Genomic DNA, 15,240 nt, shown 5'->3' with positions numbered 1-15,240 from the left:
CGAAACATCACAATCCACCACCACAACACACACACACACACACACACACACACACACACACACACACACACACACACGAAGTTACCACAAAACCATGCACCACAAGCAAAAAATAAATAAAAAATCAAATGCACACACACACACACACACACACACACACACACACACACACACACACACACACACACACACACACACACACACACACTACAATTACCACACGTAAAAATGAATAAGTAAATTAAAAAAACACCAAACAAACCACAACAAACAAAAAAATAAACAAAAAACACCACAACAAACCACTCAGGTAAGCAAACACGAAAATATAAAAAAATAAAAAATAAACAAATAAACAAAGAGCAATAACCTGCGCAGGAAGACAGAAAAATAAAGAAAGAAATAAAGAAAGGAAGAAAAAAACAAGAAGCAGAAAAAAAGAGAATCCTCGCAAACGTACATCACCAGAGAGAGAGAGAGAGAGAGAGAGAGAGAGAGAGAGAGAGAGAGAGAGAGAGAGAGAGAGAGAGAGAGAGAGAGAGAGAGAGAGAGAGCGCCAGAGATGAGAGCAACAAAGACAATTCTCTCTCTCTCTCTCTCTCTCTCTCTCTCTCTCTCTCTCTCTCTCTCTCTCTCTCTCTGTTAATAATCGGTCAATAAGGAGCCAACCTCTCAAGCAAAGAGGCACTAGAGAGAGAGAGAGAGAGAGAGAGAGAGAGAGAGAGAGAGAGAGAGAGAGAGAGAGAGAGAGAGAGAGAGAGAGAGAGAGAGAGAGAGAGAGAGAGAGAGAGAATGCTACTCTGCTTAGGATTCTACACGAGGAAGATGGAAGAAAGAGTGAACGAATGAAGGAATGAAGGAGGGAAGGAGTAAAAGAGAAACAGGAGAATATGGAGAGAAGGGGAATGAATGAAGGAGGGAGGGAAGGAAGGAGGGAGGGAAGGAGAGAAGACGTAAAGGGGAACGCTCAGTAAAAATGTAAATGAGTAGAAGAGAGAGGAAGAGAAAAGGAAATGATAAAGATGGAAGAAGAGAAATAGGGAGAGGACGGTGGAAAAAAAGAAAGAAAAGAAAAAAGGAAACAAATGAGAAAAAAATTAATAATGGATAATGGAGACAATGAAAGGAATGGAGAAAAGAAGAAGAAAAGAGAAAAATAGAATAAAGAAAAGAAAAGAAAGAAAAAAGACAAGACATGGGAAAAAAAATACGAAGAGGGAACAAGGAATAGAATGAAGAGAAGTAAAGGAAAAGATAAATTAACAGAATAGGATGGGACAGAATAAAGCAACAAACACGAGAGAAGGAAAATGGATAAAGAGAGAGAAGAGAAAAAGTAAGAAGAGAAGCAGTAAGAGATTATGAGGGAAGCAGGACACGCATAGTAAGGAGGAAGGGAAGGAGGAAAGGAGAGAAATAGAGGAAGATGGAGGGAAGAGGAGGAAAATGGTGGAGGAGGAATGGAGGAAAGGAAGGAAAGTCACAGGGGCATGGGAGAGATGGAGGGAGGAGGAAAAGTGGAGTAAAGTTGGAGGAAGTCAAGGAGGAGGTGGAAGTAGAGGAAGAGAAAAATAAAGTGGATGGAAAAAAAATATGAAGAGGAAGAGGAAGGAAGAGAAGTGGATGGCTATGGGATGGAGTGGAAGAGGAAGGAGGGAGAGGAAGCAGGGGAAAGAGAGAGGGAGAGGAAGAGGTGGTGGTGGTGGTGGTGGTGGTGGTAGTGGTGGTGCTGGTGGTGGTGGCAGACTTGGTGAAATTATCAAATACAGAGAAATTAATTTGAAGGACGAAAGGAGGGAATGAAGGATTTGGGGATGTTTGAGGGAGGCAGAAAGGAAAGCAGAAATGAAGAAATAGGAGAAGATGGAGTAAATGGTAGCTATAGATAGGAGGAGGAGAGGAGGAGGAGGAGAAGTGGCATTAACAATCATATTTAAACCCCTCAAGTGAGAGAAGGAGAGAAGACAAACAGAATATCAAGGAAGAGGAAGGGCTGGGAGAGACTTACCTTGACAACCAGACAGGGAATGTACGGTGCCAACAGACGGAAGATGTGATACAATTAATACAAGAGGAACACAAAGGAGGAACAAACAACAAACCAATTAGCAAAGAGGTTATTAGGAGGAAGAGGAGGAGGATGTGGTGCTGTTGGTGGTGGTAGGAGGTGTCAGTTACATCGTTATCAAATGCCACGCCAAAATCAGGGTCGCCACACGTACTGTACCTGACCAAAACAGGCTTGGGAGCAGGAGGGGGAGGAGGAGGAGGTGTGGGCGCCCTCTCTGACTGGACAGCCGCGGGGGAGCTACGGCACAACACAGAAAGGCTTAGCAAGGAATGTGTGTGTGTGTGTGTGTGTGTGTGTGTGTGTGTGTGTGTGTGTGTGTGTGTGTGTGTGTGTGTGTGTGTGTGTGTGTGTGTGTCCTTAAATGAATGAGTGACAGCATTGCGTGAGGACTGAACTGTGTGTGTGTGTGTGTGTGTGTGTGTAAAAGGGTGCACATGAAAACATAGAAGTGCACATTATATACAAACAAAGCAACCACCCAGGAGAGAGAGAGAGAGAGAGAGAGAGAGAGAGAGAGAGAGAGAGAGAGAGAGAGAGAGAGAGAGAGAGAGAGAGAGAGAGAGAGAGAGAGAGAGAAATAAACGCAAAAAAAATCAATAAACAAAAAAAAAACGATAATTATGAACAACAACAATAAGAATAAAGAATAACACGTAAGATAACAAAAATAAAATAAAAACAGAATGAAGAGAACAAAGAATAAAAAAAAGTAAAACAAGGAACACAAAAACGAATCGTTGAAGTAAAACCAAAATTCTGCTGAAAGAAAATAAATAAATAAGACAAGAATTAAGACGAGAAGGAAGGAAGAGAGAGAGAGAGAAGAATGTAAAGAATGAAGATGCTAAAGATAAGAAAATGAGGATCAAAGAAGCAAATATACTAAAATATAAGTGGCTTTTAATCTTTTACTTCCACTAAATGTTTTTCCTCTCTCTCTCTCTCTCTCTCTCTCTCTCTCTCTCTCTCTCTCTCTCTCTCTCTCTCTCTCTCTCTCTCTCTCTCTCCTCATCATCATCACCTAAAATAGAAATACCAAACTTGTGATTAACTAATAAAATGGTGGTGAATGATGATAATAGTAGTAGTAGTAATAGTAGTAGTAGTAGTAGTAGTAGTAGTAGTAGTAGTAGTAGTAGTAGTAGTAGTAGTAGTAGTAGTAGTAAATATGCACTGTTAACTTTCACATTGTATAAAGTGGAGAGAGAGAGAGAGAGAGAGAGAGAGAGAGAGAGAGAGAGAGAGAGAGAGAGAGAGAGAGAGAGAGAGAACCAGACACAGACAAACAAACAAACAGGTAGACAGACGGACACACACACACACACACACACACACACACACACACACACACACACACACACACACACACACACACACACACACACACATACAAAAGCCAGACATTAAGCTAGACAGACAGACAGACACAAAGCCGGACAAACAAACACAAAGCCAGACACGCAAACAGACAGACAGACAGACAGACATAAAGCCAGCCAGACAGAGACAGACAGACACAAAGCCAGCCAGATAGACACACACACACAGACAGACAGACAGACAGACAGACAGACAGACAGACAGACAGACAGACACAGACAGACAGACTCGACTAGACGTGGGGCGGTTTAAGGAACAGAAAAAAAAAAACAAGATAACTCACTGAGGAAAAAAGGAGAGAGAGAGAGAGAGAGAGAGAGAGAGAGAGAGAGAGAGAGAGAGAGAGAGAGAGAGAGAGAGAGAGAGAGAGAGAGAGAGAGAGAGAGAGAGAGAGAGAGGTGAACGTCCGTGACCTTGACTTTCTGAGATTTAATTCTTCTCACCTGCTCTCATTAAAATACCTGGAGGAGGAGGAGGAGGAGGAGAAGAAGGAGGAGGAGGAGGAGGAAAAGGAGAAGGAGGAGGAGGAGGAGGAGGAGGAGGAGGAGGAGGAGGAGGAGGAGGAGGAGGAGGAGGAGGAGGAGGAGGAGGAGGAGGAGATTATACAACACACACACACACACACACACACACACACACACACACACACACACACACACACCATCATCATCATCATCACAATCACATTTTCGCTCTAAATCTGACAACAGCAGCTAATTTTCCTTGATTATGAATATCGAGTCGCAGTTAATTCTCTCTCTCTCTCTCTCTCTCTCTCTCTCTCTCTCTCTCTCTCTCTCTCTCTCTCTCTCTCTCTGTGTGTGTGTGTGTGTGTGTGTGTGTGTGTGTGCTATCATCAGTACTTGTAAAATTCACGTGTGTGTGATTGCACTGATCATGAAGAAGAAGAAGAAGAAGAAGAAGAAGAAGAAGAAGAAGAAGAAGAAGAAGAAGAAGAAGAAGAAGAAGAAGAAGAAGAAGAAGAAGAAGAAGGAAGGAAGGAAGGAAGGAAGGAAGGAAGGAAGGAAGGAAGGAAGGAAGGAAAAGAAAGAAAATAAGAACAAAAACATTGACAACAAGAACAGCAACAACAACAACAACAACAACAACAATAATAATAATAATAATAATAATAATAATAATAATAACATTTACCTCCCACGTTCCGATCACTTCCTCCTTCCCCCTCCTCTCTTCCCCCCGCACACACAGGATGAGTCACCCTCCCTCCCTCACTCCCTGTCCTTCCCACACTCCCTCCCTCCCTCCCTCTCTCCCTTATTCATTCGTCCTTGCTAAAATATCACAAGTGGCTTCCTACAAAATGGCACTTTTTTTTTTTGTACTGCGGGGTGTGATGATGATGATGATGACGATGATGACGGTGATGATGATTATGATGATGATGATATAAAAGTGCTCTTGTGTGTTACTATTATGATCGTTATTATCGTTATTACCCTGGAGAAAACGAAGAGGAGGAGGAAGAGGAGGGGAGGGGAAGAGAGGGGAAAGAAAAGAAAAAAAGAAAAGAATAGAGAAGAAAATAAAATAAAATAAAAGAAAAGAAAAGAGAAGATAAGAGAAGAGAAGAGAAGAGAAGAGAAGAGAAGAGAAGAGAAGAGAGGAGAGGAGAAGAAAAAGAATGGTGTAATAATAAGACCTAAACCAAGATAAACAACAGCAACAACAACAACAATAACAGCAACAACATGAAGATAACAACGAGGATAAATAAAAGTAAACACTAAAAGATGAATAAAGATAAATAAGATAGATAAACAAAAGTCAACAATAAAAAAAATAATAATAATAAAAAAAAACAACAAAACAAATGAAGACAAGAATCAGATCCACACAGTGTGACCCCACGACCCAAATGAAGCTAATCACAACTTGCTCAGGTGTACCAAATTAATCAACAGGTGAAGCCATAAAGCCGTCACGGGCATATCAGGTTACGAGACACCACATGATCCCAAAACTTGTGAGCACGTGACACCCACACACACCCACACACACACACACACACACCCACACACACACACACACATTCAAAGGTCATGGGAAAATCATAAAACGGAAACAAAGCCATATTCTCTCTCTCTCTCTCTCTCTCTCTCTCTCTCTCTCTCTCTCTCTCTCTCTCTCTCTCTCTCTCTCTCTCTCTCTCTCTCTCGCATAACAGCACTAACAGCTGCTCTTCCTTAACTTTAATTACAAAAAAAAAATCCTTACAAAGCTATAATAATAAAAATAATAATAATAATAATAATAATAATAATAATAATAATAATAATAATAATAATAATAATAATAATACATGGTGAAACTTAAGTATTTTAATGAATGGGCAAAAAACACTCCCTTATATTGAGAGAGAGAGAGAGAGAGAGAGAGAGAGAGAGAGAGAGAGAGAGAGAGAGAGAGAGAGAGAGAGAGAGAGAGAGAGAGAGAGAGTTTGTTGGTGTTTATGGTCAAAGGTTTATAGGTAACTGTCTCCTAGCCTTCGTCCTCGTCCTCTTCTTCCTCTTCCTCCTCCTCCTCCTCCTCCTCCTCTTCCTCATGTTACATTACGTAAATAAACACAGAAATGGTAGCTGTGAAGTAAAGGAACTCTCTCTCTCTCTCTCTCTCTCTCTCTCTCTCTCTCTCTCTCTCTCTCTCTCTCTCTCTCTCTCTCTCTCTCTCTCTCTCTCTCTCTCTCTACACGTCAGCCTTCCTTGGAGACACTCCCTCACTCACTCTCTTTATCTTCAGTCTTTTAACCTTGGATGTCCTTTTACACTGCATGCATGGACTTTTATTTAATCTCTCTCTCTCTCTCTCTCTCTCTCTCTCTCTCTCTCTCTCTCTCTCTCTCTCTCTCTCTCTCTCTCTCTCTGGTCCCATTGAAACAACAGATTAGTTACGGATTTCATCACTCATATAAATAAACCCCCAACTTTTTTTTCCCTACTCCCCTTTTACTTCTCTACCTCCTCCTCCTCCTCCTCCTCCTCCTCCTCCTCCTCCTCCTCCTCCTCCTCCTCCTCCACCTCTCCATACCTTACATTTTCCCTTCACTCTTCAACACCTTTCTAAACTTATCACATATCTTTAACCCACACAACAATAAACCTCTGTAAATTCAACCCACCTCGATACCACTAACTTCTAAATAAACTGTTTAATCTATAACTAAACTTTGAGCCACAGTACAGAAGAGTCCCCACAGTGCCAATCTACCAGGGGCACTGGGCAGGGGGCCAGGGTAGGGGGCTTGTGGAGGGGGGTGTTGAGATGGTGTGCAAGAGGTGGTAGTGGAGGGTAGTGGTGGGGTAGTGTGGGTAGTGGCAAGGTGTAGCTGGGAGTGGATGGAGGGGGCTGTGGTGAGAGCAGGAAGGGGAGGTAAGGGTGGGGAGCTAAGGGATGGGGAGGGGATGGGCAAGGGTGTTAACGCAGCTGGCACTTCCCTATGCCACATGTTCAGGGAGATGCCAGTGCCACACACACACACACACACACACACACACACACACACACACACACACACACACACACACACACACACACACACACACACACACATTAGAGAACAACAGTAAAGATGAAAGATACACAACTAATGATGTCTTCTCTACTACAATTTTTAAAGCCAAGTGGAAAGTTTTAAATATTCCTGATCTCATTCCTCATCTCACTTCAATTAAGCAAATACTTTGAGAGGTAATATGATTATGATATTTGTATTACTATCCATGTGTGTTTTGTGTTTGTGCATTCTCTCTCTCTCTCTCTCTCTCTCTCTCTCTCTCTCTCTCTCTCTCTCTCTCTCTCTCTCTCTCTCTCTCTCTCTCTCTCTCTCTCTCTCTCTGGAAGTGGGCAATGAATTAAAGTACAGTGCATTACAGACATGAAAAATAGCAGTGGTGGTGGTGGTGTTTGTTATTATTGTTGATGTTGTTGTTGTTGTTGTTGTTGTTGGGTGGTGGTGGTGGTAGAGGTACGCCTGAATAAATCCCTACTCCCCATCCTTCAGCAGTGTGGGTTGCCTTGAGATATCCTTTAAAGCACCCTCAAAACCATTAAGGCCTTCACATTCTCCTGCAGACCTAAACCCATACCCTTGAAAATCAATAAGGTATCAAATTTCATAGCAAAAAAAATTAAAAAAAAACAAAACATTTCACTGCAAAAATTATTAATATGACTAAATAACACTTCCACTATCTGTATGTGTGTATCTGTATACCTAAATTATTATAAGACCATCAGTATGCTAATGCCTTCATTTCCATTATAGATGTATTAGAATCCGGTATAGCACACACACACACACACACACACACACACATTAGCATTGGTATTAATATTATATTTTCATCTTCCTTCATCCTTGTATATTTTTAACTCTAGAGCTGCTTATTCCAAATAGACTGAAAATTATTATCACACACACACACACACACACACACACACACACACACACACACACACAATACAGTTCCAAAAATGCATCGATGAACAAACTCTAAATTTTCTAGGGGATAATCCTACACATCCCCAAATTGTTTTCCTTGCACGCTCTCTCTCTCTCTCTCTCTCTCTCTCTCTCTCTCTCTCTCTCTCTCTCTCTCTCTCTCTCTCTCTCTCTCTCTCTCTCTCTCAACAGGCAGCACATCACACATCATGGACATCACCTTCCCATACACACACAAAGCTACACGTATCACTATTACAGAAAATTTAACACAATACATTTTAACAGGAATCCTTTTTTTTTTTCATTCACACAATGAACAATATATTAATACACCTTTTTTTATTTACACAATAAGATACATACTAATACATAACCCAGATCCGTTTTTTTTTCTTTTCTTTTCCCCTTATGATAAACACACAAATACGCAGTTCCTCTTTATGATGTTCCCCTGCATAGCTCCTCTTTCAGCTTTGTGTAGATTTTTTTTTCCTTGGTCTACTTATCCTCTTGTGGTCTAATGAGCTGGGCTAGAGTCTCTCTCATCTATCAATATGTGTTAGTTTACAGGAATGCTACACGTGGTCCCCTTAAACACACACACAGGAACACACACCCCTTACTGACCCAAAGGTACACAGCATCTTTAGGCATACTGCATTACGGCATACATTCATTACATTTGGCATTAAGGAAGGTGTTTCTTGTAAATGATATAATATTCATTAGATTTGGTATTAGCAAAGAATTAATGTGTTTGTTGTATGTGTTTCTGGAAATAATACATGTATGGCGCTTTCAAGTTGTTTGATGAAATGTGGTTAATTTTTGTTTGTACTTAATGCTTGAAAATATGATACATACTAATTAAACATTTATGTCCTGTCATGTACCTTGAGTTCAATAAAATATATATGGTCTTAATTTTTTGTACTCAGAGGCACAGTCAAGATGTATGTGGTGGCTCGGAAATATGACATGCACTGTTGCAACACTAACGCCCCATCATGTACTTGAAGTGTAGTAAAAATATTGATAATATTATTTTTTGTAACTCAATGCCAGATTCAGACACAGCACCTATCAAATAAAGCCCACGTGCCATTCTCCAAACAAGCCTTCCTAGGAAAAGGTGACTGCTTCCTGTATTCCAGCCACTGAAACAAACCTACAGGTGAAGCTTGAGACCAAAATAGATGAAGTCATTTTGCATTAAGGCAAAGCCACACTACTTTTTTTCTTACAATACCAATTCATGAGGACTGGTGAAATTATGCTCATTATGCAAACTCTGGAATACAAGTAATGTGATTCTCTCTCTCTCTCTCTCTCTCTCTCTCTCTCTCTCTCTCTCTCTCTCTCTCTCTCTCTCTCTCTCTCTCTCTCTCTCTCTCTCTCTTCCAATATTCAATAATTTCTTGTGATCAAAAAATACTATCTCCTCAAACAACCTTTGGTAAATTAATATGGTACAAGGTAAACTCAACATGTGATAACAAAGACCATAAAACATATAAAGCAGGTAGTCTCCTAACTGTTACTTCTAATACAAACATACAGGAAGAATCTCTAAATAACCAGCTAAACCTTCTTAGTTAGTTTTTTTCCAGGAAGGATGGAGGGAGGGAGGGAGAGGGGGGGGAGAGAGAGAGAGAGAGAGAGAGAGAGAGAGAGAGAGAGAGAGAGAGAGAGAGAGAGAGAGAGAGAGATAGAGAGAGAGAGAGAGAGAGAGAGAGAGAGAGAGAGAGAGAGATCCCTAGAAATACCTCACTTGCACAGTTCTATTGCTTTGTCAAGTGAAGTTAGCGACAAAATTCCCATTTCAAACCTGAAAGAGCCTGTAATTGCTCTCTCTCTCTCTCTCTCTCTCTCTCTCTCTCTCTCTCTCTCTCTCTCTCTCTCTCTCTCTCTACCATGTGTATGGTGGCACTGAGTTGATTGTCACAAAAAAATTTAAAAAAAGAAAGACAAAAGTTTAAGATTACTGTACATAAATTTACAATAATGATGTCTGTAATGTAGATAACAGGAAGAAATATTTTTTTCTTTGTTTTAGGATTGATGTCAGAATTACTAATCCAGTTAATATTGAGGGATATGTTGTTAGGCTTCTTCTCCCATAACTGTTTCTCTTCCTTCTGTTCCTCAGTAGCACAGAGAATACCTTCACCATGGCAGCATCAATAATCTGAAGTCCTCAAGGAAATTCTAGACAAGGCACTGGATATATGCAGAATACCTTAACCACGGCAACATCAATAATATGAAGTCCTGAGGCAAATTCTAGGCAAAGCTCTGAATATATGCAATTTAAATCTGATGATGCAACACTCATTAAAACTTTATTGCTGCAGTTAAGAAAGTTCAACACATATTTAAGGTGTTTCAGAATTTAGCTGAAATGTAACTCCCTTCATATTACTTTGTGGTTCCTGACACCATTATCATTATCATCATCCGGAAGGACAGGTTCAATATTTACAAAAGTCATTCAATATTTACAAAATTCAGTCTCTGTTATCTGATACCTGAATCAGTCTAATCCTATAGTATCTAAATCCCTCCCCAAGACATAATCCCACTAAGGTCCACATGCCATCCTACTTTCCACTTCAGATTTCTAACTCACTCAATCAAATCATCTGCATGCCAGACCACCCAGAGCCATTGCATCCTCACAAATTGATTCCAATGCAAACAGGATTACTGTGTTGTGTTGTATGACATGAAAAACTATTCCATCTGTCTGCGTAACCAATGTGGAGTAAAAATGTAGTGACCCCAACCAACATGAAGATGCAGCCACAATCAAGCCTGTCTAAGAAAAGCATCTGTGACAGGAAACTGCTCCAGACTCATGAGCAGTACACCCTCTTATGGAAATATAAAGACAATGAACAAAATGATGATGATGAATATGTATCACCAGCATTTCACCATATCATATACTGAGAAACTGCACCAACTCCTCATAAGATGCACCAATATCAATATTTCTACCAATTCATTCTTTAACCCCCACACTCCACTTCAGGGATGAATATACATTTCATTTCTTTCACTTCATCTTTGCTTCCCTTTCTATTCTTTCACAGCCCTTCCCCACAAAAAGTTCCTTCCAGACAGACAGTTACACAAAAAGATCTCCCAGCCATCACTACCCAGACACCCACACCTACCACCACTTGCCCTCTCTTTGGATATGTTCCTTATTCCCTTCAGTCTTTCTGAATATCTCACTCTTACACCTATTCATACAACAAAGCTGCTCTCACGCCTCTTATTTATTGTCCTTTTTTTTTCTTTTTTTTTTTAGTGTCTATACATCAAAGATATCAAAGACTTGAATAATGCCACCATGTGCTTTTCTAAGACAATAAACACCTTGTTGAATGTCACTCTTGCTATCAGCCCCTTGCCAACTCCAGACACAATGGTGCCTTGTCATGAGCAGCATTATCACCTTATTGTTCCCTCCCCTACTGCCTGCCTCTATGTGCAGTCATTCTTCAATCAGACTTTTATTTCTTCCAGGTATTCCTTCACTCTATTATCTTCACTCAAATGTTTTCTCCCTTATTCCACTGTTCACATTCTCCCTCTATACAACTTCCCAATCATTCTATTTATTATTTTCTTACAAATTTATCAATATATTTTTCCCCAATCATCCTCCTCTGTTATATCATATATCTCATTACATATCAATGCAAATAAGCTGCTGATCATTACCCCCACACATTCCTATCACTCCACCATTTATCTCAAAACTCTTATCAGTTGTTGCCAATTTACCTCTGTATCAAATTTTTCCATGCATTGGACTAAAAACTGAATTCCCCTCATTTGTCCATTGCGTTTATAGTTTTTATATTCAGTGACATACTACTATGCTTTTCTATACAAGTTACAGCATTAGCCTATCCCCTGATGCTAATAAATGTCATTAAAAAAAGACATTGTTACTCTAATGTGCTACTTGTTTTCTATTGGAATTACAGCATTACCCATCTCCAGAGGCTAATAAATGTAAAAAAGATTAAAAATAATTAAGGCATAATTGTTACTGTGATGTGCTATTTGCCTTTTTACACGAATTACTGCTTTAGTTTTTAGTGATTCAAAAATAATTCCAAACAGCACAGAGAAACTGGAGATCCACAGGAAATGATAAGCAGCAGTGGATAACAGGATCCCAATATAAACATCATCCACCTCATACTAGATAATAACTTCCTTTTACATTTCCTGTGTGTGTATTAAGCTTTTTTCTCACTTTCTTTTGCATTTCATAATCATGTACAGTTTATAAAGGCTTTTTTTTATGTAGGAAGGACACTGGCCAAGGGCAACAAAAATCCAATAAAAAAATATGCCCACTGAAATGCCAGTCCCATAAAAGGGTCAAAGCAGTGGTCAAAAATTGATGACTTGAAGGAATTCAAGTCATAGGAAGGTGGAAATACAGAAGCAGGCAGGGAGTTCCAGAGTTTACCAGAGAAAGGGATGAATGATTGAGAATACTGGTTAACTCTTGCGTTAGAGAGGTGGACAGAATAGGGGTGAGAGAAAGAAGAAAGTCTTGTGCAGTGAGGCCACAGGAGGAGGGGAGGCATGCAGTTAGCATGAAAATAGCGGTAGAAGACAGCTAGATATGCAACATTGCGGCAGTGAGAGAGAGGCTGAAGACAGTCAGTTAGAGGAGAAGAGTTGATGAGACGAAAAGCTTTTGATTCCACCCTGTCTAGAAGAGCAGTATGAGTGGAACCCCCCCCCAGACACGTGAAGCATACTCCATACATGGACGGATAAGGCCCTTGTACAGACTTAGAAGCTGGGGGGGTGAGAAAAACTGGTGGAGACATCTCAGAACACCTAACTTCATAGAAGCTGTTTTAGCTAGAGATGAGATGTGAAGTTTCCAGTTCAGATTATAAGTAAAGGACAGACCGAGGATGTTCAGTGTAGAAGAGGGGGACAGTTGAGTGTCACTGAAGAAGAGGGGATAGTTGTCTGGAAGGTTGTATCGAGTTGATAGATGGAGGAATTGAATTTTTGAGGCATTGAACTACAGTACACACTGTTCAAATTCACTTATTCCTTTAATGTCTAGCTTTGTAATGTGTGCATGTTTATAAAGCTGAAGTGCATAGTGTTCCCAGCTGGCTTGTCTGGTCCTTGTATCTACTTTTGTCTCTGTGCTGTGGTGTGACAAAAAGGGGCAACTAATATCCACACAGGGCTGGAATGATCACCAAGACCCAAGTGGATTTCATTCAGCTTTCATTGTCCCACCATTACACTTGCCCATGCCACCTCCGTCACTCGCCCAGTGTGATCATAATTACATCCTCGGACTATTTATACAACTGAGCTTTGTTTTCAGTTTTATACTAATGTCTATTTGTTTTTTCATCACCCCTAAGCATAAAAGAGTGTGTGTGTGTGTGTGTGTGTGTGTGTGTGTGTGTGTGTGTGTGTGTGTGTGTGTGTGTGTGTGTGTGTGTGTGTGTGCGTGTGTGTGTGTGTGCACCTTTACTTAATAGTAATCATCAAATTTTAGCATAGGTAATGGACCTAAGCTACAATCATGTAATCCTGCCTTCATATCTACATTTATCCAATCTCTCCATCAGCTTATGTATATTCCTTGTCCTTATCATCACCTTCCAGTCCATTTCAAATATCTGTACTGCTACGGGGGAGGGGGGGGGAAATTGTAATTTTCTACATAATAAATAAAATATCTTCCCTTTGCAACATTTACTTGTATTCCCTTGAGTATATGCCAAGATATGTGTTGCCCACAGTCTGCCCAGCTTGTTTACATCTTTAATAAAAGTGGAGTTACTTTGGGAAATCCAGCAAAACTAAGCTACGATAACTTGGATGTTGACAGATCCGACTATCACCAATATGTGTTTATCCCTTATCAGACACCAAGAGACCACAGACACAAGCAATGTGTCATTGTATTATTCAATTTGTGTATGCTGTCAATCATATCTTTATCAAATATCTTTGTTAATCATTTATCTTCATATTAATAAAAAAAAATCATGGGATATAAATAATTCTTAAGGGAATAGAGGATGGACTATCTCACTAAACTGTGCTAAAAATCCAGTTATGATTCATTTTAATGTCACCAAATTTACATGTACATCGGAGCAGTTCTAAACATTACACCTAACTGCCCCTCACAATTTTTCCTTCAAGCACAACTAATGCAAACACACAAAGCACTCAGTAGCATCCAACAAATGCTACTCCCTTACAGAACAATATGGCCTTGAGCATACACGAACTGTATCAAAACTGACATTCATTCCCAAGATCCCTTGCACGTGACCAACGCTTCTGCACCTTGAACACCTCACGACGACAGACCCTTTGGTAGCGTTAGGATGTTAAAGAATATTCAAGTAACATTTAAGACTGTACATAAACAAACAGAGACAAATACCAAGCCAGTACTGAGTACAGCAGCAAGAGTGTGCCAATGCAACAGCAAACCCCACAGCCACTAATGGATTAACTGCAAACAATGGCACTTCTTCCTGGCAGAGCGGGTGATACAAGGCACACGAGTAAGACTTCACACTTGTCACTACAGCTGAGGCCGGGAAATATAACAGCCACCATCACAAAAGCCAGGTGTAAAATTATGTCCATCAATTTCCCCAGGTGAGGGCAGCGTGGCACCGCTCAGGCAGCCAGACACAAGCCATGGCCAGAAAATACAGCCAAAATAAATATGAAAGATGCAGCAATGACCAGATCCTGCATCGAACCGGTGGGAGTGGTCGAAATAGAAATCAGCACAAAAATACCCCATAAATCACTCTCCCCTTTATGTCCCGCCATGCAAACAGCCGGAAAAAAATCATAGGGAGCCAGACGCCATGGGGAGACGATGGGAAGGAAAGGTAAGTAAAGAAGACCCGAAAAAAATCCATGTGTGTAAAAAATGTCCCTTACCTTCCCCTGGCCGAGTTGTTGTCATTGGTCTCTTTGGCCTTGTTGGGGGGAGGCCTATTGTTTTTTGGCTTTTTGGAGCGTTTCTTCTTGGCGACCGCAGCAACTGTGGGCAGAGAAATAAAGTTGAGACTCTCACTCACCTCTCCTAACACACAATGGAACAACTTTCTCACCAAAAAGCGGAGAAAAATGGGACTTACTGCGGCGATTCATGTCGTTCTTGCTGCTCATTTTCAACCACTGATTTTGGGCGCGAAAAATGGTCTGTCCTCGACCTCGGGACTGATTTCTCCCCTGACACTTGTACTTTCTATGGCTTTTGTTTGGCTTTGGCCTTACAACT

At 40.5% G+C, this 15,240-nt stretch overlaps 1 long non-coding RNA gene across 3 annotated transcripts in view; it reads right to left on the bottom strand.

Annotated features, from left to right (window-relative positions):
• Positions 1-15,237, bottom strand: part of LOC135109671 (uncharacterized) — a 52,473-nt gene extending 37,236 nt beyond the window's left edge. For 2 of the 3 annotated variants that reach the window (XR_010272838.1, XR_010272839.1), the window contains exons 1-2: positions 15,098-15,237; positions 14,898-15,000 (exon numbers count right to left, since the gene is read on the bottom strand). This is a non-coding gene — a long non-coding RNA (uncharacterized LOC135109671). Of the gene's footprint in view, positions 1-2,161; positions 2,309-14,897; positions 15,001-15,097 lie in introns of those variants that run through there. The other variant, XR_010272837.1, reaches the window with a different exon arrangement.
• Positions 15,238-15,240: the final 3 nt, after the last annotated feature.

This window comes from Scylla paramamosain, chromosome 19, assembly GCF_035594125.1.
Source record: "Scylla paramamosain isolate STU-SP2022 chromosome 19, ASM3559412v1, whole genome shotgun sequence".
Lineage (NCBI taxonomy): Eukaryota > Metazoa > Arthropoda > Malacostraca > Decapoda > Portunidae > Scylla > Scylla paramamosain.
The sequence above is the reverse complement of the archived record's forward strand: the minus strand, read 5'-3'. Positions and strand labels throughout refer to the sequence as shown.